This window comes from Halichoerus grypus, chromosome 11 (assembly GCF_964656455.1).
Source record: "Halichoerus grypus chromosome 11, mHalGry1.hap1.1, whole genome shotgun sequence".
NCBI classification, from domain to species: Eukaryota; Metazoa; Chordata; class Mammalia; order Carnivora; family Phocidae; genus Halichoerus; species Halichoerus grypus.
In genome coordinates, this window is record NC_135722.1 from 101,985,761 (window position 1) to 102,010,988 (window position 25,228).

General features: G+C 44.3%; 1 protein-coding gene and 1 pseudogene across 18 annotated transcripts in view; both read right to left on the bottom strand.

The window, feature by feature from the left end:
• Window positions 1–25,228, bottom strand: part of NCAM1 (neural cell adhesion molecule 1) — a 299,102-nt gene that overhangs the window by 183,498 nt on the left and 90,376 nt on the right. The gene's annotated exons all lie outside the window — the stretch shown is intronic.
• On the bottom strand, window positions 22,639–23,354 carry LOC118533138 (cytochrome c oxidase subunit 4 isoform 1, mitochondrial pseudogene; annotated as a pseudogene).

The window sequence follows — 25,228 nt, forward strand, 5'->3', positions numbered from 1 at the left end:
GGGAGTCTGCTTCTCCCTCTGCCCCTCCCCCTGCTCTTTCTTTCTCTCTTAAATAAATAAAATCTTTAAAAGAAAAGTCTCTGATGCCTCATGAGATGGGGTACATCTTCCGGTAGACACCTAACCAGAGACATCACACAGCATTCGTGGGAAGGGTGCGCCTCCTTGCCCACCATGCTGCAGACGTCCAGCAAGACTGTAACTCCCACCGTCTGTGGTTCACATCCAACTCCTGGACCTGCAAGACAGGTGGGCTCCATCCTCCGTATTTCCTGGGAACTGAGGCCTCAGGATGGAAGCTGGAAGGCTGTCGTAGACTTCTTTCCCCACAGACATCCCCCCTCCATCCCCCCCATCTCTGCACACATCCTCTTTGCCCTGCTCTGGCAGCTCTAGAGACGGGGGTAAACACTCTGGCTAAGCAGTCATCCCGCTGGGGAACAAAGTGACAGTCTCTCCTTTTATAGGCACCCCCCCCGCAATCTTTCCCAGGATAACTCCCAACCCCTGATTGGCTTCTGGAGGTGAAATCGATACCTTTGAGTGTTGGGAGCATTAAATAAAATGGCATATGTGACATGTGACATAGCATATTTATAAAATGTAAAGGCTAAATAAACGTAAGAAATTATTATTGCAAGACAGTAACTGTTTTTTTTTTTCTTTTTAAAGCCCATGTACACTGCTGATCTTCAAATGCCAATCATGTTGCTCTGGATCCAAGCAATATGCAAAACAAAGTGGAAAATAGCACAGCAGAAGCCACTCCACTCTGTTCCCTTAATGACTTACATTTACCTTGGCAACTAAATGCACAATGACTCGGCACTTAGGGACCCTCCAAGCCAGCACTAATACAACTCCATTTATGATTCCATCTATACGATCCAATGTTTTGGCAATTTACAGGCACAGCCATGTCCCTTCCCCGCTTGTCACTATAAAAATACTGTTATAGATCTAGAGCTTTAGAAATTATATCAGTTATAGCCTCCATTCAAACAATTAACTTAATAATCCATGATTACCAATTAGATGCTCAATTGGACAGATGCTTGCTCTTATATACAAAAGCAGTGCTGCATATGAATACCACCCCCATCAAACTTGACTGACAGGTCTTTTTTTTTCCCCCTAAGTTAAAAAAAAAAAAAAGAGAGAGAGAGAGAAGTCTTTCAGAGCATTTAATTTGCAGGGTTTTATGTGTCTGATTTGACAACCTGTATGTGACTTAGAAGGAAGATGCTGTATTTTTACTTTGCAAACCTAAATTTTCATCACAAAACAGTATTTCTTTAAGGACATTTCAGGCTTTGGGGAAACATATATTCTTACCTGAGAGACCTCTTTCAAATTATCAGGTAAAGCACATTTCTGTAGTGGGCATTTGAAAATCACACCATATATTACCAACTCAATAGGGCGTATCAGCTTCTGCCAGCCTGTCTTTCATTATTCCATACACGGATGATAGGGAAACGACAGTGTGCAGTCCCACACGCCCTACTCAACCCGAAATTGCTTCTCTTTTTCAGAAACCCAATCCGATATCTGAGCCTGTTCTCTATAGAATTTCAGAATCTGAATCTCTAGTATTATCCTTGAAGACTCGGTACCTAAATTATAATAGACTGTGATTATTCGTGGGACTTTATGCCTTTATACCTGTGGGCAAAGTCTCCCAAAGAACGAAGGCCATTCCTTCAAAAGAAAAAAGTACGCTGAAGCAGGAGCTCATTTCTTGAATAGATCAATCTTGAAATAGTTTTGTCAAAGCCCAGGAGCCACATCTTCCCAGTGAAGGAAAATGTCTGGAGAAATCATCAAACCAGTGTTCTTAGCCTCTGTGAAACAGACCGACAGACTGCCTGCCTGATTCAGCTGAAAGCGCTGGAGTGCCGTGGTCCGACATTCATCGAACACAGGTTTGTTTAATTTTTTAAAAATTGTCACTGATTTTATTATGAAACAGATAAACGCATTCCAAAAATCCCACGAAAACCATGCGGGTCCATGGTTTATTACAGATTCCCTTAATTTTCACATTAATTAGATAAAGAATAAATCAAGAAGCTTGGCAGAGAAGTTAAAATTTATTCTGTATCTGGCGAGTCAATTCAGCATCTGTCTCTGGGACACAAGAAACAGACTCCGTTCCCTCTGGGAGAATAAAAAGGGGGAACCAGGATGGAAATGTAGGCACCAAAGGAGAGAGAAGGCGGCGTGGGGCAGAGTGCTGGCTCTGAGCTGGTCTCGAGTCTGACGCCTTGCTCTGCCGCCCCCCCCGGCTGACGGACCTCGGGCAAGTCCTGCAGCCCCCGCTGGTTGCCCCAGCCTCCAGCCGCCATGAGACCAGGGGCCGTCACTCCATGTAAATTGTGGTCTTGAATGCGTCAGTGTTAGCTTTATTTTTCACGGCCGCTCAAGAAGCAGCAGCACCAATCACAGCCTCCTGCAAACTGGAGGGTGCTGGCTTCAGAGGCTGGTCTTTCTCCGCGGCCATAGGGCTGGGCTTTCCCACGGCACCTCTGCCTCTTGGCCCGTGTTGCCGGGTCAGCTTTCCCTGCTGACTGGCTCCCTCCCCGCTGCCACGGGCATGGGGCGCAGGGGCCGGCTCAGCCGGGCAGAGCCCCTCAGGACCTTCCAGTTGCAGAGTGCACTGCCAACGAGCCCAGTCTCGGGGTTCAATGCTCATTTTGCTATGAGAGAGCTAGAAGTAGATACTGGCCCAAACTGGACAGCCTATGAGTTGGTTACCCTTGGGACAGGCCTCCAGCCCAGCTCAAGTGAGAGGTGGTCAGGAAAGAGTGACTGTGGTCTACAGTGTGGCCGTGTGGGTCAAGGGGGCTGCAGGCAGACCGCACTGTGTAGCCTACATGACTCAGTGAAATGCTCCTTCAGAAGACCCTCCCTCAAATTGCAGTGGATAAGAAGGATTGAAATATAATGAGACATCTTTTAAAATCTCTCGCCACTACCCTCCTCTTCTGTCCTGACCTTCAAATGAAAATAGTTATCTGAACAAGGGTTTCTATAACTGTGATACCCTACTCAGTCTCAGAGCCTGGAAAGAAGCCTATGGTGGGTTCAACAGTGACTCCCCAAAAAGATATGTGCATGTTCTAACCCCCAAAGCCTGTGAATAAGGCCTTATCTGGGGAAAGGGTCTTTGCAGATGAATTGAAGCATCCTAAGATGAGATCATCCTGAGCTTAGGATGGGCCCTAAATCTAATGACAAGTATTCCTATAAAAAAAGAGAGGACAACCTGAGATACAGACAGAGGCCGAGACTGGAGTTATGTGGGTCCCAAGCCAAAGAACGCCTGGAGCCCCCAGAAGCTGGAGGAGGCAAGGAAGGATTCTCCCCTAGAGCCTTCAGAGGGACCAAAGCCCCTGCTGACACCCTGATTTGAGACTTTTGGCTTCTAGAACTGGGAGAGAAGAAATTTCTCTTGTTTTAAGCCACCCAGTTGGTGGTAATTACTATGACAGTCTTAGGAGACCGATACAGGTTCTAAAATAAGCATCTTTGTGTATCCATTCAAGCACTACTTCCTGAGGACCTCCTACATGCAAAGCCCTGTGCTAGGCAGGACATATGAAGATGGTGGGCAGGATAAACAAAAGGTGGATTCAACAAATACATTTTGCACATAGGCTGGCATGGCATTCCACGCCACGGCAGTGTGTGGTCAGAACACAGGAGAAAACGGGCTCTAGAACTGGCTCAGTGAATACAGCAGGCAGATACTGTATGTGTGTGTGGGGGCAGCGGGGGGGGATCTCTGGGAGCAGGTGTATTACATCCAGAGAGGAAATGCATACAGTTACGTTGAACAATACTCCCAGTGTGCCCAGGAGAAGCAAAGTGCTCGCCTCAGCCCTATTTAGAGAAAAACCTCTGGGGCTGCTCTGCCTCCCTTCTTTGCTCACTTAGTGTCTCTGCATGAAAATCAAATGCCATCTCCCAGGTGAAACTTTTGCTGGCTGAGTCCTAGAAACACCAGCAATTTCTCCCTCTGTAACATCACAACCGTACTTTCAATCCTTTATTACGGTGCTAATTGTGCTGGTTCGTCACCATTTGCTTGTAAGTTTGCCTCCCCCACCAAACTGCAGGCTCCTAGAAAGAAGGGACTGCGTCTGACATATCCTGGGGTCCCTAGTACCTGGCACAAGAGCTGCTCAATGTATTTCGTGAATGAATGAGTCAGTTATTTATCCGTACATGAGTCAGTTATTTATCCGTGAGTCAGGATCCTATGTTGAAACATGCATAATAATTAAATGTTAAAACGTTTTGAGGTCAGATACTTAAGTGGAGTCATATTCACAGTCAGAATGAATCATATTTTTGTATCAAAATAGAAATCTTTTCTATTCTTTTCTGCTTAACAGTAACACAACGCCAACGTTTCAGCCACCTTTAGTACATAATCAAGAGTATAGGTACAAATATATACATAAGGTAGCCTGAACATGATGCAGCAAGAGGTAATGAAATAATGTATCTGTTTCAATCCAGCTGAACAGAATTCCTGGAGAATCTAGAAACAAATCTGCTATCTTCTTCTGTGGAAGGAAAATGGACCTATAAATGTTTCGCTTTGCTCTGCACGTGCATGGAGGGGATATTTTAGATCAGACAGCCATGTTAACAGGTTGATACGAGAAGACATGGTTTGGGAATGAGGATTCAAAGAAAAGATGAATTCACTTAACTATTTTGTTCTTAATGTCTACCTCCAGGAAATACCCATTTACCTGCACGGAGATGGGGAGCCCGTGCCCTCGGCTCCTTCACGTTTTTTCCTTCTAAGGGCAATGAACTGAGTGTGCTCCCCTGGGCCTAGAGGCCCATGGCCATGTTCCTAGGGAAATCGGCCAGAGAATAACCAAGCAATTTTCACAACTTGCAGAACAAAAACTGGAACCCAAGGAAGGGTGGGCAAATGTGTTTTTATATGGCTTGCTGCTTGGGGCAAGGAGGAGAGCTCAGTCTGCAAACTGTGGACTGCAAATGGCCCTTCCTTCTCCCCTCAAGGCCAGAGTCCCTCTGCAGTGGCTTTCTGACCAGGGACACTTAGTTCGCTGATGCTGCCCCAGGCCTACCCATGCTGGAGCCCAGTCCCACTAGGTACAAATCAGTGCAAAAGGACCCACTGGACATCAGGGCTTTTTCTTTGACTCAACAGTAAGATTTTAATTGTCCTAGATATGTCCTTTAGTATGCTCAATCTTTTTTTCTTTTTTTTTTCATTTTAGCTTCCTTTTTACTTGAGGAAGAGTCCGAGTGGATGGACACAAAGAAAACAGTTAAAAGTATGGACTATTGTCCAATGATGTTGATAAGCATTTAAACAGCATTTTGCGATTTCTATCGTTCCATTTGTTATTCCTAACAGCCACAGAAGCAAGCAGAACAGGTATAATTCACCCCCTTTTATGTAGAAGAAACTAGCTTTCTGAAGAGATTAAAGGGTTTACTCAAGGTCATCTGGCCAGTGTTTATATTTGATGCCTGATAAAGTTTTTCTTACTGGTACCCCATGACATTTCCTTTAATCCATGTTGGCTTGACCAAGACCCACCTAGGACCTTATAAAGTTCTTCCGATTTGGCCCTATTCAGGCTCTTACTTGTAGAGGGAGCCAAGACAAGCCGAGATCCTTACCCTGAAGACCCCTAATGAGGGACCTGAGAACCATCCATCTCAACCTCGCCTTCTGCCCTCGACCAAGGAAATCACTAGTGAGCTCCGAGGATGGTTAAGCAATGTGACTGTTCAGGAGGGAGCCGAGTGATGGAGCCACAGATCCAGCAGGGAGACAGGCAAGTTTCCTCACACCGACTGTTATCACCCCTAGAAATGTGTGAGTAGACAGCCTAAGCAAGAGGGCTGACAGTCACATATGGGGTGGGAACCGGGGCACAGAGGGAGTCGGAAATTCAGGAGGCTGCTCTCTTCTCAGATGTGTGTGACCCAGCTCAGCAGCCATTAGCCAAACTGGCTATTTTATTTCAATGTGAGCTAATTACGTTACGTTAAATTACAAATTCAGCTCCTCACAGCCACGCTGCTCCTCTTTCCAGTGCTCAGCAGCCACACGTGACCAGCAGCTACCACACTAGATGGCACAGACCGAGAACGCTTCCTTCACTGAGTAAGTTCTACTGGACCAGCCTGTCCTAGACTATTTGCCTTTTCCCAGTGAGTCCCAAGATTTTTATTTTAGGCATAACTGAGAGACAACGCAAGTTACTTTAGGTTGATGCCACTGCAGAGGGCAAGCTGAAGAAATGACTGTTTCGCCAGGCGCACTTCCACACCACACCCAGGTTACACAAATCCAGGGGTCCCAGGCACAGCACAGAGGATACGAGTCACGTGTCCTAGAGTCGTTCTGTGCTTGTTCGGCATCACGGCTGCCGATGGCAACCCTGATCACCCCAAATGTACGATTTCTTCTTCGAGTGTCTCACGTCATGCCCTCAGTATGCAGGAAAAATAAGGACTTTATACTGCCAAGCTCAAAAGAAACCTACAGAAAAGGACCCAGGAGCATCATCAAAAAGGATTTTTAAAATAACTTACCTGAGTCAAGGTGCTCTCTTGTAAAATACTATTATTACTTCTGCTCTGGCATGTTTCTCCTTCCCAGTCTCATTACAAATGCTTTTCCAACACCTACTATTTACTCAACAGCAGAAATCAACTCCCACTCAGAAAACAACTAGGCATTGCCACTTAAAGACTCATAAATATCAGATGTAGATACTCTGTAAGAACATTTTCAAATTCAAATTACAGGTGAGTGTTTCAGATTTCCTTCTGCAACTTCCCTTCCATGGGCATTGCAAATGAAGTGATCAGGAGATTAACGAATGGCAGGTGTGTTCTTCACTTCTGACACATGCACACTCCCACCACCACATCCAACGCTGGGGGTTCTGGAATGGGCTGTGTATATTTAAATGTTTTGTAAAAGGTTCTTTCCTCATTAGCTTAAATTGGAATAAGACGCTTCCATATGGCCCCAGGACATTAAAAAAGTTTGCAAAACTTTTAAAATAACAAAATTAACATAAAAAACCTTACAATTAAAAAAATTGAAGAACACCTTCCAGGATGTCTAATGCCGGGCTAAAAATACTCTCGGGGCGCCAGAAGGTGGAGTGACTGCGAGAGAGGTGTAAAGAATGACACATCTTGACAGAGGCACTCCTGCGATTTGGGAGAAGTGAAAATGTCTTCTAAGCTAATTTTTGGAGATAACTTTTCTACACACTCTCTGTCTTACTCTTTTGAGTTTGGTGAATACATATTTTCAGTTGGACCTGGTGTAAGGGAGCTGTGTTTTTGGAAAAAAAAAAACAAGAGGCCCTTTTGCTTTCTATAGAGATGTATTTATACTCAGCTGGAGAAAAAATTAATAGTCTAAAAACAAGGAAAGAAGCAATGTAAATCACTTAGAAATCATGATTATTGGTCTAAAATCGGTGTAAGAAAGTTTACTTTAGCAAGACAACAAAGAAAGGTGAGTCCGGCAACACAGCAACCCACTTGGGAATGGTCCGAAGCACGCAGACTGCGTCAGCACACTTGTAAATCAAGGCATAAATTATATTTCAAGTAGTACAATAAATGTGCACTAAATGAGGGTGGTCTCAAAATGTGGTCCCCTACATTGCCTGAGCAATCTACGTGATTAATCAAACATGCTAACTCAACAAGACGAGTCCAGATTAAGCTTTTTTTTTTTTTTTGGCTCCACTCTTCCCGAAAACCATTATGAAGTCTCTATGAGTTGCTCTGTGTTCACTGTCCAGGATGTTGACCTTGCAAAATGAATGGACAGGCAATGAAAAATTACCACTTGCTGAAATCCACTATAATACACTTATCTGAGACTAATATTTCATTGGTTAATTATTTAATTTTATTTTTAATTTTGGGGTTAATTTTTTAATTTTAAATATGGCAATGTCCTTTGCCTTCCCCAAAAGACACACCCCTAATTTATTCTTTCATGTTAGTCTTTATTAATAACTTTAATCAAAAGGAATGCAACCATTGGTCAAAACAACAAAATCCAACAAAGCTACTAGTGACAACTTCTGGAAGAAGTTAATTATCAGCTATCAGTGATGATTTTTAATGACAGATATCAACTACCAATGAAAATCACCAAAAAAAAAAAAAAAATCCTGGCAAACTTCAAAATTTTTTTAAATTAATAATAAGAGTTACAAGTAAAAACTGAGTCCTGCAGTTTGCCTACCACCAGCAAAGTATTATAACCAGACCAGTCACAAAAAGATCCAGGTTCTCAGTGCAATGCCTACCAGCAGTAACAAATCCCAAAGGCATTTGGAAAGGCTGCTCAAATGAAGAGCCCCAGAGAATACCGTGTTATTCATTCAACAAACCTCCAAATACCTATGGCTACATCTTGGGTTTTGTTACCATTGAGAAGTGTTTCACCTCTACTATCTTCAATCCATATACTCTGATATCCAACCGCAATCCATGACTATTTCCTCTCTTTTCCTGTTCAAGCCATCCCAACTCCTGCCACCTGCCGGGACTGCATCCCTCTGCCTGTCCTTTTTCTTCTAATTGAATAGTCCCTTCGACTTCACTATCCCCCAGCTTAGGGCTCAGTCACCTTCCAACTTAATTCCTCACACCCTCCTCCTTGGACCACGTGTGGCCTGCACATCCCCAGAATAGGTCGAATGGCCGTGTGTACTGGGGCCCCTCCAGCTCAGCGTCTGCCAAGTGGCTGTGGGGGAAACATGAACGATGTGGACTGGACCAGGGGTCGCTTTGTAGTTTCCAGTTCCAGCACGCCCCAAAAATATTCCTGTGAGGGAGGCGTCAGGTCAGCACCCTTCGCCGTTTACCAGGATTCTTACCACTTTCTCAAGCACCCAGCTCCTCCCTCCTCTCCCCTCTCTTAGCAAACACCCTCATCTCTCCCTTCAGGGTAAAAATGGAGGGCACTGAGCAGGAGATTTTACCAGTTTTCAGGCCCTTTTCCCAACTACCTCCTAGTTTATTTGCATTCCTCACTCCTTCCCACAGTTCCTCTGATTACGAACAAAAAGTTGTACCCTTTATTTAAGGCTTCCTTCTCCCACCTGGGCCCTTGATCTCCTTCTGTGCCCCTCTGGGGTCTCGCGATTGATCATCCTCTGTCCCTCTCTCTGATTGCTCCCTGTCCACTGCCCGGCTCCCCTCAGCCCACTAAAATGCTCACGTCTCTCTGTGCCTCCAGGCCCTCCCCCAGCCACCTGTGCCTTCTTCCCCTTGCAGGCACACTTCTTCAAGGAGGGATGCTTCTTCATCCTCCATTTAATGCCAAAGGCATGGCAAAGGGGCTTCTTCCTCCACTCCTCCGCTGGCTTCGGTAGCCTCTTTGCCTACTTATTCTCAGGGCCCGTCTCTCCCCGCAAAAGCTGACTTTCCTAGGGTTCCGTCAAGCACAGCATACTATCTGTCACCTAACCCAGGACACTCTTCATGAAAGGCGGTGTGCTGGCACCCTGCTCACCCTGCCGGTGACCCTCTCACCTGCTCGCTCATAGCTGGCCTGCGCCACCCTCCCTTCTCACACGCCTTCCCTCCCCCCAAACAGGCTGAAGCATCCATGTCTCCAACCCAGAGCCTCTGGGAGTGCCAGGGCTATATTTGCACTTTCCTCCTGAATACCTTACAGACACCCCAGACCCAACAGACCCCCACGGGACACATCACTTTTCTCTCTGGCCCCCACATGCCCAGTCTCACTCAGTGGCTTCACTGCTCCCCCAAACATCAAAGCCAGAAACCTCAGAGTCATCCTGGATGTCCCTTCCCCCTCCTTCCCACATCAACATAAACAGTCACCGTGTTCTGTCAATTCTTGCTTATACATCTTCTCACATCCCCATCTCCTAGGCACTGCCTTGTAAATCCCTCTTCATCTGTTCAGAACAGTGATCCTTGACTTTGTTAAACTCACGCATGCCCGTTTTACCAGAACAGAAATACACCTCATCCTATATCTAGCCCACTCCTGAATGACTCATCTCCCTTAATGGTCTCCCTGAGTCTGCTCTGGTTCCTTCTGGGTCCTTCTCCATTCTTCCTGATTAAAAGAAATCTAATCATCATGTCACAGCCTCAACTCCTTGCTTGTCACAGACGCTTCATCAGGGTCTTCTCCAGCCTACACTTGCAAGTGCATATCCTGCCCCTCTGAACTTACCCTTCCCCACCGCCCACTGCCCCTGCAGCACACCAAACGTTTTTAAGGTGCCAAAGCTCTTCTCCCTCATTAGCTGCATGTCAAATTTCTACTCTACCTTAAAGACTTTTCTGCTTAGGTTTGAATGTCACCTCCCTGAAGACCTCTCTGTCCTTCCTCAGGACACCCGTTTCCCCTGTACTTGGATTATTTACACTTAGGACAGCGTCCACAAGGGGACTCTAAGGCTGCAGAAATGAGGGTCTCTTATTACTCATCTTTATCTCCTTCCACATACCCATAACATAGGAGGCAATTGTTAAATATTTGAGAATCAATAAATGAATTAATTAATGAATACAAATGAAGTACCATGTGCCAAGACATCTGCTAAAGCAGTACAAATATTAGTCACATATAAATGAAGTATAACCATCAAGTGAAGCTAGATATCCCCTTCTGTCCATTGATGGGCCATATATTATGCTTTCTTGACAGGACTGCACAGTACTCTGAATTTCAGGGGTACTTAGATAATATCCAAGAGCTATAAGAAGACATTGAATAGCTGAGCTACTACTTTTAGGTCCGAATCACCAAAATCTCAGATCTTCCGGCTGTAATGTCCCTAAAACAGTCATGGGGGCCAGGTGTAGAAAGGAGACCCTTTTGGCAGAATGTTTACGACACTCACAGTGAGTGAGGGGTCTTCTTCTGTAAGACTGACATTTATACAAAGGATAGAGGACTAGGACATATCAGACCTAACATACTGTGCAGCAAACCATGGGAATTTACTCTTGGCCTCATCTATAAAACTGGATGAAATGACTGACCAATACGAATTACAGATCACCATTTCCAGAATGGTGTTTTGCAGAACTCCAGAACTCTATTTCTCCAAAATATTAATAATATTACCAGCAACTACCATCTACTAATAAGGATATCCATGTGCCAGGCACAGCACCAAGTATTTTATACACAATTATTTCATTTAATTTCCATAATAACCTCCATCACTAGTATACCCACATTTAAGGAAGTTAGAGCTTAAATACAGAACTTTCCCAAAGTTCCATAGTCCAGATGACTGGGGCTCTAAAGCTGGAGATGCTAACCACCGCCGCCGCCACACTAATAAGCCTGTGTCCAAGCAAGTTTTGGTGCATGAACGCCCTTCCTAGAGGTTACTGTCTGCATTAACATTATAATGTAAGGGCTCTCTGAGGCCTCTCAGGAAAGTAAGCCTTTTAACTCTATTTAACACACATTCGCCAAGCTTATTTGACTCCAGGAGCCTTTTTTAATGGAGCCATTTGAAACATATCAGGGGGCACATGTTTTGTAGAATACAATTTGGCTTTAGATGATAACCAAAGGGATTATGAACTCACCGAGGCCAAAAGGAGAAAGGAGCTAATTGCAGTATTTGTTACAAGTGATGGAGCTAGTGAGGCATTTGTGTCACAATCTCAAATGCCAGGGGACATAACAACAGTGACGATATTCGTGAGTCAAATGAAAACTATTTTTCCATTCATGGAATTAGACACCAACGTCATCTGATGCGATCCCATGAATCACAAAGCCAATGCAAGAAGTCAATCTACCAAAGGGACAGCAGTGGTAAAGAATGCTTAATCGGTACCATGGTTTGCAAATGTTGAAACCACAAAAGTAATTGCTTGTGATCTTTTCCAGTCCTGACACATTTCCTTTCTTCCTAGGACACTCACCTCTGTGGAGGAACCCCTGAGCCCTCCATTAAATCATATTCTTTGGAAGACCTAACAGGAAGAAGGCTGGAGAACAAGACTTGCCTTCGTTACAAGCACTTGGCAACTCTGCCACACTGTGCTCCATTATTTATCCAAATTCCACTTACTGACCACCTACTACATGTGAAATGCTACGTGAAGCAGGAGAGACAAGGAGCTCACAGCCTGGTGGGAAGATAGCACCCAGAGACAGGGCAGCTGACTCCTTGTGCAAGAGGCTACATTCCTCTAATTCTTCCTGGAGGGAAAGACGAGCACAGGGGCCTCCCAGTCCTCATTCTCACATAAGGAGCAACCTTCCGAAATCCTGAAGGAAAAGAGAGGTCAGCACTGGGATGGCAAAGCTAATGAAAGGAGTGTGTCATTTGAAAGTCAGCCAATGAGTTCACGGTGGGCCAAGCACAGAAATAGGAATTGAGACACCTGCGGTCAGGTTTTGATCCTGAGTGATCTTAGCAAAACAGTTGGCCTTTGCCTCTTTTCCTCCATTCTACATGGATGCAATGGAGATAAATTAATACAACGTGATGGGCAAAGCCTTATGTAATTAGTACAGCCAAAGAAAAAGGACAGGAAGCAAATCTAAGATCCACTACCACAACTATTACAGAAAACAAATATATTTCTGTATATAAATAATCTTAATACCTTTACGTGGACTTTTACAAGATTGAAATTAAATCACAGAATTACTTCTTGCCTACAGAATTTTTTTTCCACTGAACTATTCATCTTCTAAAGTTGGATGGGTTCAAAAGGATCTTTATATGACTTCCTTTTACCAAAATTCCTGTTCTGACAATTCCCAGTCAAGTAAATGCCCACCTACATCCTACACATGGAGGATACATGAAATGCGCTATGAAAAGGAAGGGACGGAGAATCAAACAACCAACCTTCTCTCATGAATCACATGGAAATGCTCATGTGTTCTGTTTATTACTCTTATCAATAGACTTTATATTTTAAAGCAGTTTTAGATTGGGAAAATAGTATAGAGCCCCCTATACAGAACCCTGCACAAAGGTTCCCCATTAACATCTTATGTCAGCATGGTGTACATTTGTTACGGGTAAGGAACCAATGTTAATACGTTATCATTAACTGAAGTCTGTCTTTTATTCAGATTTCCTTAGTTTCTACCTAGTGTCCTTCTTCTGTTCCAGAATCCCACCTAGGACTCACATTACACTTAGTTTTCAGTCTCCTTCAGCTCCTCAGGGCTGACAGTTTTGAGAGGGCTGGTCAGGTACACTGTTGGATGCTCCCTCTACTGGAATGTGATGCTTTTCTCATGATTAGACTGGCGTCATGGGTTTGGGGGAGGAAGACCACAGAAGGAAGGTGCCATTTTCACTGGGCATCTCAAGGCCTGGCTGAGGTGGTGTTGATGAGGTTTCTCCCCCGTCACACTTCCTTTCCTTTTCCACGCCTTTGGGAGGAAGTCACCATGTGCAGCCAACACTTGGGAGGAGGGAGGAGGTGTATACTCTCTGTCCTTCAGGGTGGAGTATCTACATGACTTACTTGGAATACCTCACGTGACATTTGTCTCATCTGTTAATCTACTCAATCATTTACTTGCATCATCATGGTCTCGTGGATATTTATTTTGTACTTGAGGTTATAATTCGACACGACTTCATTTATTTTCTTGCTGGAATTGTTCCAGCTTTGGCCACTGGGAGCTCCTGAAGTGTCTCCTGTGTGTCTTCCTGTGACATACCCCCATCAATGTGGTTCTTTTTGAGCCCTTCCTTACTTTCTGGCACAAGAGGCTCCAGCCTCATCTCCTATTCCCTGCCCCAGCCCTAGAATCAGCCATTTCTCTAAGGAGCCCTGGTTCCTTGCATGGCATAATGGTTTTAGAAACCAAGATCTGGGCCCTACGTACACTTGTTCCTAAGAGAAGTGTCATTTCTTTTATCCCCTCTTGGCTGACAGCAAAGAAATGTCTCTGTGTTTACTAACATGTGTATATAAACATACCTACAAATACTTCTATAGGCAACCATCTTTATATAAAGTTAAACATCACATATCCCCTAAATTCTCCAGAAAGTTTGAACACATTTTTCTATTTAAAGTACCTCACAAGAAAACTATCATTGACATCTTAAGTTTCCTGTGGCACCTAGCACAGAGTTATCAGTAAGATTTGCTATATGAAATTCAGAGCTTGAGAATGGGTTCAGATATATCTCCTACCAAATGAGGAGAGCAGTCATACCAACTACAAAGGACTACTAGAGAATTAAATAAGACAATGTATGCAAATATTTAGAACAGAATCTAGCACACTTTAAGCATTTAATAAATGGTAGACACATTTCTAGTTTATGAGAAAATATTTTCAAGAGCAAAAGACCTCAAGGTATAACGTTTAGCTTAGGCTTCTTTAAGTTTGGTTGTTGTATTCATTTTTACCAACTGACTTAAAAGTAAGCATCAATTCAGATATATTCTTTTACTCCAACTAGACTCTTTGAAGATTAAGCCAGCAATGTTACTAGTCACGTGACTGATGCCCCAAGGCACTAAGAAGTGGCTTTCCTAATGTGCACTATCACAACCTCTTTCAAGGAGTGTGACTGGGTTAAAAACAGGTGTCAGTGTGAGGAAGAGAGAGCAATGAGACATGGGGTTGCGATTTCTACATCTCCCCCACTCCATCAGAACGTCCACCATCCAAACCCACCACACCATTAATAGAAGAAGGTAGTCAGGGCTCCCATAGAAAATAATTTCAGCTCTTACAGCTGATCAGAACAGTCTCAACACTTGGAAGACCTGTCCAGGTAAATCTAGTATAACATGATCAGAAATACCTTCCATCTCTTATGAGAAGCCATCTGACTATACCTGGCAAAGAAGCCACATTAATTTCTACATGGCGGCCAAATGAGATACTAGTCACACATAATGCAGAGTATATTTTCTGAGGACTGGTTTCAAGTTAATGCTGGTGCTCTGAAAGATCACTTAACTACTCACTTAAACTAAATCTGATTTTGTATTTTTTTCTACAGGGTCAGAAAGGGCTCAAGTATCATGCTTGCTTAGCACACAGATCATATGAGTGGTTTGAAGTTCTACAAAGCAGGCTTCTGGTAAATAAGATGTAAGTGGTTCCTGGGAACTGGACAGAATGTGTGAATCCACCATCGAAGCCATGTGAACTATGCAGACCCACTGGATGCCTACACAGCACCATGTGAACTGGGCATCTTGTAATGATGCAGCTCTTCTCAAGAGCTCATCATAACCAATCTAGATTAGTTATTGCTGAGTGGTCTCCAGAGGAGGCAGAGCAAGGCCCTGAGATGGCTGGTGGGTATTCAAGGAGTATTCAGAACGTCAAGTTCAGACCTCATGCTCAAGATGGAGACTTCCGAACACAAGGCTTGTCAGTGATTGCAGGACCTGGCTACCACAGGCACAGAGCAGAATCTGAATCAGAGAATCTAGAGAGCTGCCTCAGACTTAACAGCAGACAGCACCCAGCTGTGGAGTGGGACGTGGCCATGAACCTTAGGTCAGGACTGTCTGCTCCCTGAAAATGCCCAGAGCAGCCCGACTGACCAGTCCTGCCCTCACGCTCCACATGGCACCAGGTAAGTGAGTTCATGGTCCTCTGCATCAAATGCTTCACCTCCAGAGTAAGATCCAGAGCCCCACCTGCCTCTCCAGGGTCCCCGTGGCCTCAGCCACACTGACCTTCTTTCAGAGGCTGTAGGATTCTTCCCCACCTCTGAGCCTTTGCACGTGCTATTCCTTCTCTCTGAACTTTCCTTCCTCCCACTCTTCACAGACCTGGTTCCTTCTAAACTTCTCATTTTCCACTTAGATGTCATCTCCTGAGAGGGCTCTCCCCTGACCTTTCTCCCAAGTAGCAACCCCCTCCCTCCCTCCTTCATTATTCTCTAGTCCAGCGCCCTGTTTGTTTTCTGTATAGCACTTAGCATGGTTTAAGGTCATTTTATTTTACTCGGTTTTTGGTCTGATTCTGCCACACCAGCATGAGATTCCTGAGGGCAGGAACCTGTTGGTTTTGTCTGTCACTGTGGATTCAGTGCCTAGCACATGGCAGGCATCCAGTAGAAATCGCTCATGTTGAAAACGCTATGCTCAGTGAAAGAAGCAGATACAAAACCCCACATATTGTATGACTCCACTTCTATGAAATATCCAAAATAGGCACTTTGTGGAGACAGACCCCAGTGAGGTGCTGGGGTGGGGGGAGGAACAATGGGGGGGTTGACTGCTTGATGGGCATGGTGCTTTCTTTGGTGTAATAAAACATTCTGGACCCAGACAGAGGCGATGGTTGCACAACATTGTCAATGTAATCAATGTCACTAACAGGAAATGTTATTTTGTGTGTATTTTACTGCAATAAAAAAAAACCCAGTGGTGTAAACAAATGCATCGATTGTTGCTTGGCGTCCCGCCGTCCTGGCAGGTGCCAGCTAGGAGGCAGGCAGCTTCCCCTCAGGCTGACGCCAGCTCGCGTACCTGCTGGATACGACTGCGACAGGCTAGGTGCTTACAGACTGAACCATCAAGATGGGCTCTCTGCTTTTATCAAGTGGAATCATCCAATGAAAACCAAATCCCCATTTGGGCTGCACATATGCACAAACACAGAGCCCTGGTTTAAGTTTCCTGATGTAAGTGGTCAGACGATGCAAGAGCAAAGCCAGTCCTTTCATTGGGTGCCTGGGTGGCTCAGTCGTTAAGTGTCTGCCTTCAGCTCAGGTCATGATGCCAGGGTCCTGGGATCGAGCCCCGCATCGGGCTCCTTGCTCAGCGGGAAGCCTGCTTCTCCCTCTCCCTCTCCCCCTACTTGTGTTCCCTCTCTCGCTGTGTCTTTCTCTGTCAAATAAATAAATAAAACCTTAAAAAAAAAAAAAAAAGCCAGTCCCTTCATGTCTGTCAATGATCAGCAGTAAGTGCACACCGAATTAAATTTAAGATAAGCTGCACCAATTATTTAGAAGTAGAAAATGAACACATGACCTTTGGTGCAATTCATTTATTTCATGCATACAGAGAACAGGATATGAGTTCCATGTATGTGACCCAGAAACAAGTCAGCCAAGCTGGCCCAGAAGGGGAATGGGAAGTAGGAAATTTCAAAGCAGAAAAAGATCTCTTCTGTTCCTTTCCTGCTTCTGTGAATGCCAGTCCCATTGCCAGCAGTCATGACCAGAGAGGCTTACCTTCACCATCTAAGACCTCCTTTGTATTTGGAGTATTTACTTCCATGGTTCACCTACTTTTGCAATTATAGGTAAAACACAGGTTGGAGGGAGGGCAAGGTATTGGAAATAAAATGCACTTAGGCTATAAGGTTGTAAGGAGCCCTCTGGTGAAGTACATATGTTCCTTCTAAGATCATTCAGTCACTTACCCAGCATTTCCTTACAAATACCTTCATTTAGTTTCAACACCTGGATTAACACCATGTGAACTCTTCCACAGCTCCAAAAAAAAAAAAAAAAAAAAAAACAGACCCACTATTGACAACAACTGAAACTGTAAGTCCAGGGAAAATATTGGGGGACACTGAGGAAATGACATGCAAAAGATATATCAACATTATCAACTCAAATATTGAAATTTACATGTAGGAATTTTAAAAATAAGATTTGCAGCTCAAAATACAAGATTCACTTTTTGGACAGGGAGCAAGGGAAGCCTTCTGAACCCCTCATAGTGTGTGCCCCACATAAAACACACAGTCTTTGTAGTACTGTGAATAATTTAAACTATTTTTATGAGTTCACAGAAGAGAGAATTTTTCTAAAGCAACTTCTAAAACTAAAATTCTTGATAAGCTGAACACAGACATAGAAATTTAAAGGAAATACACATACTTTCTTTGAATTAGACCTTTAGGGTGAAAATGGCTGTACTGTATACAAATAAATACAAATATCCAAAGAATATATAAGAGCATATACAAGTATAAAAGAGACATGATTCCCAACTATCCCCTGGAATCAGCCACCACGGTGTCATAAAACAGGATATCTGAACCAGAAAGAGTATGCAGCACAATCATATTAAATATGTTATCTGAGAACGTTTCTGAATTGCCAATTTTTAAGTGAAGCAACCCAAATCTACAAAACCTAGAGACAAATACTTTAAAGTCATGAAAAAATTAGTCTTAAAAATATTAAAGACTATTTTGAGAATCTCCAATTCAGTATTTAATCTTCTATAATATGCTCTTACTCATCCATTCTAACTCTATTCTGAATCTGGTGAGGAAAGGAGGTTCTGGCTAATCATTTCTGTCTTCTGTTTCCACGAGATTATTAATAATGCATCATTCATATGCACTTACTATTATGCCAAGTGCTATATATACATTATCCCTAAAACCAAGCTTTTTCTCCATTTAATGGGAAGGAATCACTACTGTGGCAGAGCATACTTTACAAGATGGCAGCAACAATATCTCCCATCCCCCACGCTCTTGTGCAATGTGACCTTGCCATCAAGAGGGGGAACTGTGTCAATTACACATGAGACCTTAATTGGCCTGGCAGCTTCCACATTCTGCCTCTTGGAAACCAGCTGCCACATTAGAAGAGATCATCAAGAGACTGCTATGCTGTGACAAGCTCAAGCCACCAGAAGGGGCCCTGGAGGATGAGTGGGCATGTAGCAAGAGACTCCAAGGACCACTGAAACATTGGATATGCAAGTGAAGACACCATCTTGGAAGTAGATCCTCTCGGTCCAGCTACCAAAACCAATGCCGTGACGATCAGGCACAAACTGTCCAGCCAAATCCTTCCTGACTTCCTGACCTACATAATCATGAGCAAAATTAAAAAGGCTGTTTTAAGCCACTGAACCTTGGGATTGTTTGTTACAAAGCAATAGATAACCACAACACTTTCTCATGGACCCCTTGCCTCTGGAAGAGTCTTAGATCTGAGGAATATTTAAAGAAATCCTAGTTGAGCTAAGGTTGCCAAAGTATAAAGACAGGGCAACTGAGGCCCAGAAAATCTAAGTGGCTGTCCAGGGTAGCAGAGTTTATCAATCACATCGTCTTAGGCAACCAGAGGAAGAGGACTACAACACTGTCTTGGCTGCGCAGCCATTCTCCTACTTATGCTTTCAAGCTGCTTGACCAGAGCACAAATAATGAAGTAAATGGAGAACAAGGCTTCACGACTAGAAAAAAAGATGACCAGTAATAGATATAGCGTATTTCAGTTCATCAAGGCCCTGTTTCTAATGTATCTGAACCTCTAGAAGTGAATAATGACTTTCCCCAAATTAGGGTGTCTTTATTGGCCAGGAGAGTACACTCCGCTCTCCGTGGTGTCGGGGGAAGGGCTGTGGAGGATCCCCACACTCAGCTGGCTACGGAGGCAGCTGCAGCTGATGGAGTCAGTGTAAGAGGAGTGAAGAAGCAGAAACAGGCTGGTGACTGATCTCTGTTCTTAACAGTTCCTTCAAAGGTCGACAAAAAGCAATTTGCACCATCTCCTCAAAAGAGCTACAGAATGAAAGACAACTCAAATCCTGAATTTAAGAGTAGCAAATTTCAAGTTGTCCCATTCAACAATCTGGACGCACACTCCTCAGTATAAAGATCCTATAAACACGGGGCTGCATGAAGAGGCCAGTGCTTTGTGGCATCGCTTCTGCACAGAGGAAGAACACATTCCACCTTACTCAACAGTCCCGCATCCCTACGCTGTCAGCGCCCCTTCTAACACAACCCTTTCCACCAGACTCTGGAAATCCTTTTCGTTGAAAACATAACCCACCGTATTTTATAAAACATTCCACATCAAGCTTTTCATTGCAATCAGGCTCTTCTCTGAGGACAATGCTTCCCCCACAGTGTCATCCAGGAAAATCCACGTGTTCTCCCACACCCTCTGCATCTTCACCATGGATATTCCATAGGCACTCAAATTCAATATGCTCCTAATTGGATTTATCCAACTTCCCCCATGCTAAACTTGTTATTTTGTATCTTTGCTTCATTTGATTGTCTGCCCATTCATGCTAGGAATGTAGGAGTTATCTTTGACTTCTCTTTGCCCCTCACCTCCAACCCACAACCAGTGACGAATTACTAGATTTCCCCTCACCTATATTTTTAAAGCTTATGCTGCTTTCCATTCTACCACACCTCCAGTGTAGACATTCAACAGTGGCCTAACTGGCTCAATTCCAACCCAGTCCCCTCAAATTCAGACTCCCTGGCAGCCAGAAATGTCCCTCTGAAATACACTGTTTCCTCATCATTCTGTTTAAATTCTTCAATGGCCACTCTGCCTAGAGGATGAAGCCCAAGCTCCTTAACACTGTGAACTAGATCCTCTACTATCAAATCCCATTTCTTTAGTATAGGATTACACCTCTTACTTCCTCACTCTGTGGACTGTAGCTGCATGCCTTTGCCAAAGCCGTCCCCTCCTGTCTGGGTGCTCACCACCTCTCCATCCTCTCCCAAACTTCCCTTGTTATCTCCCATCACTGTTCAGATAGTCCGGGTGTCCTGGATGCTAGAAAGCCATTTCTGACCTTGCCCTTCATCTTTCACACTCACAGATTAGATTCCCTGCCCCTATTTCCGTGAGAGACCTGGATAACTTCTATCACTGTGTCTCTAGCCCCTTACACAATACTCATTACTAATGTAGTTCAAAGAAATGATGATTTACTCGTTCTTTGTTTCTTGAGCACCAAACATGAAGCCTGGCATTGTAGTAGATGCTTAAGAAATTTTCAATGAATGGATTATTAAATTATTATATGGACTGAAGTCTCAGCGGATCAGTCTATACCAAAATATATCAGTAATCTATTGTTGTGTAACAATATTTCAACCAATGGCTCAAAACAATACACATTTGTTGTCTTACAGTTTCTCTGGATTAGGAATCCAAGCACAGCTTGGCTGGGTCTTCTGCCCCAGGGTTTCACAAGGCAGCCATTAAGATGTTGGCCAGGGCTGTGCTCTCATCTGAGGCTTGACTGGAACAGGATCTGCTTTCAAGCTCATGTGGTTGTTGGCAGCATTCATGTTCTTGTGGACTGTTGGACCAAGGGCCTCATTGGGCTGACAGCTGGGGGTCACTCTCAGTCCTTTCCATATGGGCCTTTTCAACATGGCCAGAAAGGGAGAGTCTCTTAGGAAGACAGACATTATCATCCTATGTAATGTAATTGTAGAAGCCATGTCCCATCCCCTTTGCTGTATTAAATTGGTTGGAAACAAGTCACAGCTCCCACCTGCACTTAAGGGGTTGGGGGGTTACACAAGGGCATGAAAACCAGGTGGTGGGAATCCCAGGGGCCATCTTGGAGTCTGTCTGCCACACAAAGATACAGTTTTGAGAGAAGTCACCAGAAAGGCTGTGTAGCTAAAACAGTCAGGAGAGGACTGAGAATAGCAAGAGTATGTTAAATATATTAAAAAGGAGTATGCTTATGTGTGAAACTTACCACACAATCTTAAATACATTTTTTTCTTTTTGTGAAAATTACTTTTAGGTTACTAGAGAATTCTACAATTAATAAAAAAAAATTCTGTAAAGCATAGCTCAGGGTTTGGGGGCAAATGTTAAATTTAAAACATTGACCATTTTCTACTTGTACATTACTTTAGCATCATTATTTTTGTAACTGGCTCTTTAGATCAGTGAGAATCTTCTTAAATCATTTATTTTTCATCCATTTTAAAGGGTGTTTGGGGCTCAGAATGCAGAGCTTTATTTAATATACCTCAATAATTTATAGCCAACAATACACTAAGGGAAATGTCAACCTCATAAAAACTAAAATCTGAAAAGTGAGAAATGTTCAAATTTTCCTCAGAGAAAGAGAAATTTATGAAAATAAGGCAAGTCAAGGAAGTATATTAAAACATTTCAAAATATAAAGAATGTGCTTAATGCATCAGCAATTCTTTGATGTGTCCCTATGGACTATGCCACATCTATAACAGACCTGGCAGCCTGTGACTAAGTTATGACCAGGCTAGTTGTTCTTCAGACAAATCAGCACTGAATGTGGCCAGTGACACAGCAGTCACTTCAGGGCAAAGCTGTGTCTCAAGGCCTTCCTGTACTCTCCCTTCAAAGGGCTTCAATCCTTTTTATAAATGTTCTGTTTTCCTTCAGAGTGGCTCTCGGCTCTCTCTGACTCAGGGTTAATCACAACCACATGAAGAAGGCCCCAAATGCCGCTAAAGTAACATGACAAATGAGGGGGAAAGAAAAAAAAAAAAGCTTTTGACTTTCCACCAAAACATAAAGCTATTAGCAATCATCTGCCAAGATGTGGGGAGCAGGTTGACCTGCCCCCCCAAAAGCCAAAGAGGTCAAGTTCTCCACAGTGAACAGGGCCTCTCAGACCTCCCCTTAGTTCTGTGCTAAGAGAATAAGGAGAGAATTTTCCAGCAAACTTCTAAGCCTCTGTGTAATTTCTGAGGTATAGCCATTAGCTACAGTAACATTTTCAGGGTTTACCCAATGAAACTCAACAGTACTCTGGGGATTGCCCTGGGAAAGTATCCTTCCTCAAGGGCACGACCAGCCTGGAGAGGGTACGACTAAAGCCTCGGTAAGGGTATACGATGCAGCGGAGGGGACTTTTTTTTTTTTTTTCCACGTAGGCTGCTCGTTTATTAGCACTGGTGATGCAACATAACGGTTTCCAGTGAAGATGCTGAGCTGTGTGGATCTGGCAGAGCAAGGTGAGGCTCAGATGGGTGAGTGGTGCGCTCCTCTATTTCTTCCACTCGTTCTTGTCGTAGTCCCACTTGGCTGAGAAGCCCTGAATCGGGCTGACCTTCATGTTGAGCATCCTCTTGGTCTGCTTGGCCACCCAATCCTCTTCAAAGGTGTGCGGGATGGGGCCGTACACATAGTGCTTCTCCCAAATCAGAATGAGAGCAGTGAAGCCGAGGAAGAACATGGCGGTGCCCACAACCATCTTCCATTCATTCGTGCTCCTGTTCATTTCAGCAAAGCTTTCGTTGAACTTCATGTGGTACAACTCAACTTTTTCATTAATGGAGAGACTGCTCCAGGGAGTCTTCTCCTTCTCTTTCAAGGCCTTCTGGCTAGCAGAGAGGTTCTTGACGTGGGCCACATCGGGCAGGGGATAGTCACACCTGTCGACGTAACTCGGGAGAGCATAGTCTTCACTCTTCACGACGCTTCCATGTGCTCGTACACACACTGAGGTGGAAACTGCTCGCTTGCCAATTAGGCTAAACACTCTCATAGCCAACATTCTGCCGCTGCCACCCGCCGCTGCCCGCCGCGACTGCCCTCTGTGCCCCGGCTGCCCGCGACCGGATGGAGGGGAGTTTTATATGAAGCCCACAAACCCACCAGCACTGGTGCTGGACTGTTTGATGCTGAGCTCCAATTAAGTATCAGGAATTTAAAAAAGAGCACGGGACAAAGGTTTTAGGATCAGAACAATCATCACTTACTAGCAGGGTGGGTTGTTTCATTTCTCTGAGCCTCCACTTTCTCCCTGGGAAATTGCCTATTTCCTAGACTGGTAGCCTGAGGCCAGGTTCACACATCTCTGAGCATATCTGGTGAACTTAGGGGAGGGCAGTCTGTCAGATATCTATGTGTGAGAGATTAGGGGGCTTCCAGCAACCGAGCTGATCCAAATGCAGGAGAGGGCCAGGGTCAGTGAGTAGAGGCTGCGCAGATCCATCCACAGCCTGGACATCTGGGCTTGGGCCTGCACCCAGGGAAGAGAAGGCCATCATGGAAAAAGCAAAGGAGCTTTTTTGTTGGAGGGCTCTGGGCACGACATGGGGGCGTAAGAAAGCTGCTCTGGTATCTCCAAAGCAAAGTATGACAAGGAACCTGAGAAAGGAGCAAACATCCCCCTTGTGTGGAACAATATGGCCTTATTGTAATATAGGCTCCAAGGAACACAGAATATTTGGTACCCGGGGGAGGCATTCAACCAAACTCGGCACACAGTAATTGAGCGCCAATCTTCTGTCACATATACAGAGACCGCACCTGAGGCAGAAGGCACCAGAGGCCAAGACAGAGGCGCAGAGTTGGACTCAAAGGAAGTGCAGGTGGGGAGACAGGAGAGGAGATAACCCCCCAGGGACCCTCAAGTACTTGAGGGGAATTCCACTATGAGTAAGAGCAAAGAGCATACAGGTGGGGACGAGAGTCACTAATACCACTACTATGAGTATGACCCTTACTGCTGTCATGCAAGCAGGCAGGCTAGGGAGAGCTGGGTTAAAAGTTTGAAAAATGTTTTATAAACCCAGATCGCACAAAATTTTCTTTAAAGCAAACCAGGAGAAAGGGAAGATATTCCTTCAATGACTATGCAGCAAGAAACTGCTTCTATCATCAGACCAAGCTAAAACATGCTCATTAAATTTCCCTTTGGTGACAGGTTGTGGTTCTTTCCCGCTTCTCTACTCAGGGCTTCCTCATTCACCCAGGACCCATGCAAACCCTGCCTCTCTGGGGTAGGGAAGCGGGCTGCACAAGGCATCTGTTCAGATTAGGCACGAGATGGAAAATCAAGTCACATTTCATAAAAACCAACTCCTGAGAAATAGCAAATCTGCTCCCCGCAGCTCACGTGTTCTTCAAACTCCATTTTAATGACCAGGGTTGCAAAGGAAAAGTCCTTCAAGCAGGGCTGAAGTTCAGGTTTTCTTCCATCTGAAATTGCTTTATTGACTTGACTTGCAGCAATTCCCTTAGGTAGGTATCACCCGCAGATGCAATTCAGCTAAGGACTGGATTCGATTACTGCCAGGTAAACAACTTACTACCCACACAGACTCTGTCCCAAATAAAATCCCCACATTATTGAATTGAATACTTCTCTATGAAGGGACGCTGAGAAGACCCTCTCACCAAAAGGTGCACCTGGATGCCGTGTTTAAAGTTGCCTGGTTCATGGAGCTGTATGGACATTGCACCTGGAAAGCCTGTGAAGTGTAGGGTAGCAGGCAAGCTTGGCCCTTGACGCTACATTACAATTACCTTGCAGGAGGACAATCGTACTACACACCACTATGTAACGTGCCTCAAGACTATTTATACCTCCAGACCTCGCTATTCCATTTGTAGGAATTTGTACCAAGAATGCAGTGACTGTAGGAAAGTTCGATGGTGTTCACTGCAATGTTGGCGATGGGGTGATAAAACAGAAGTAA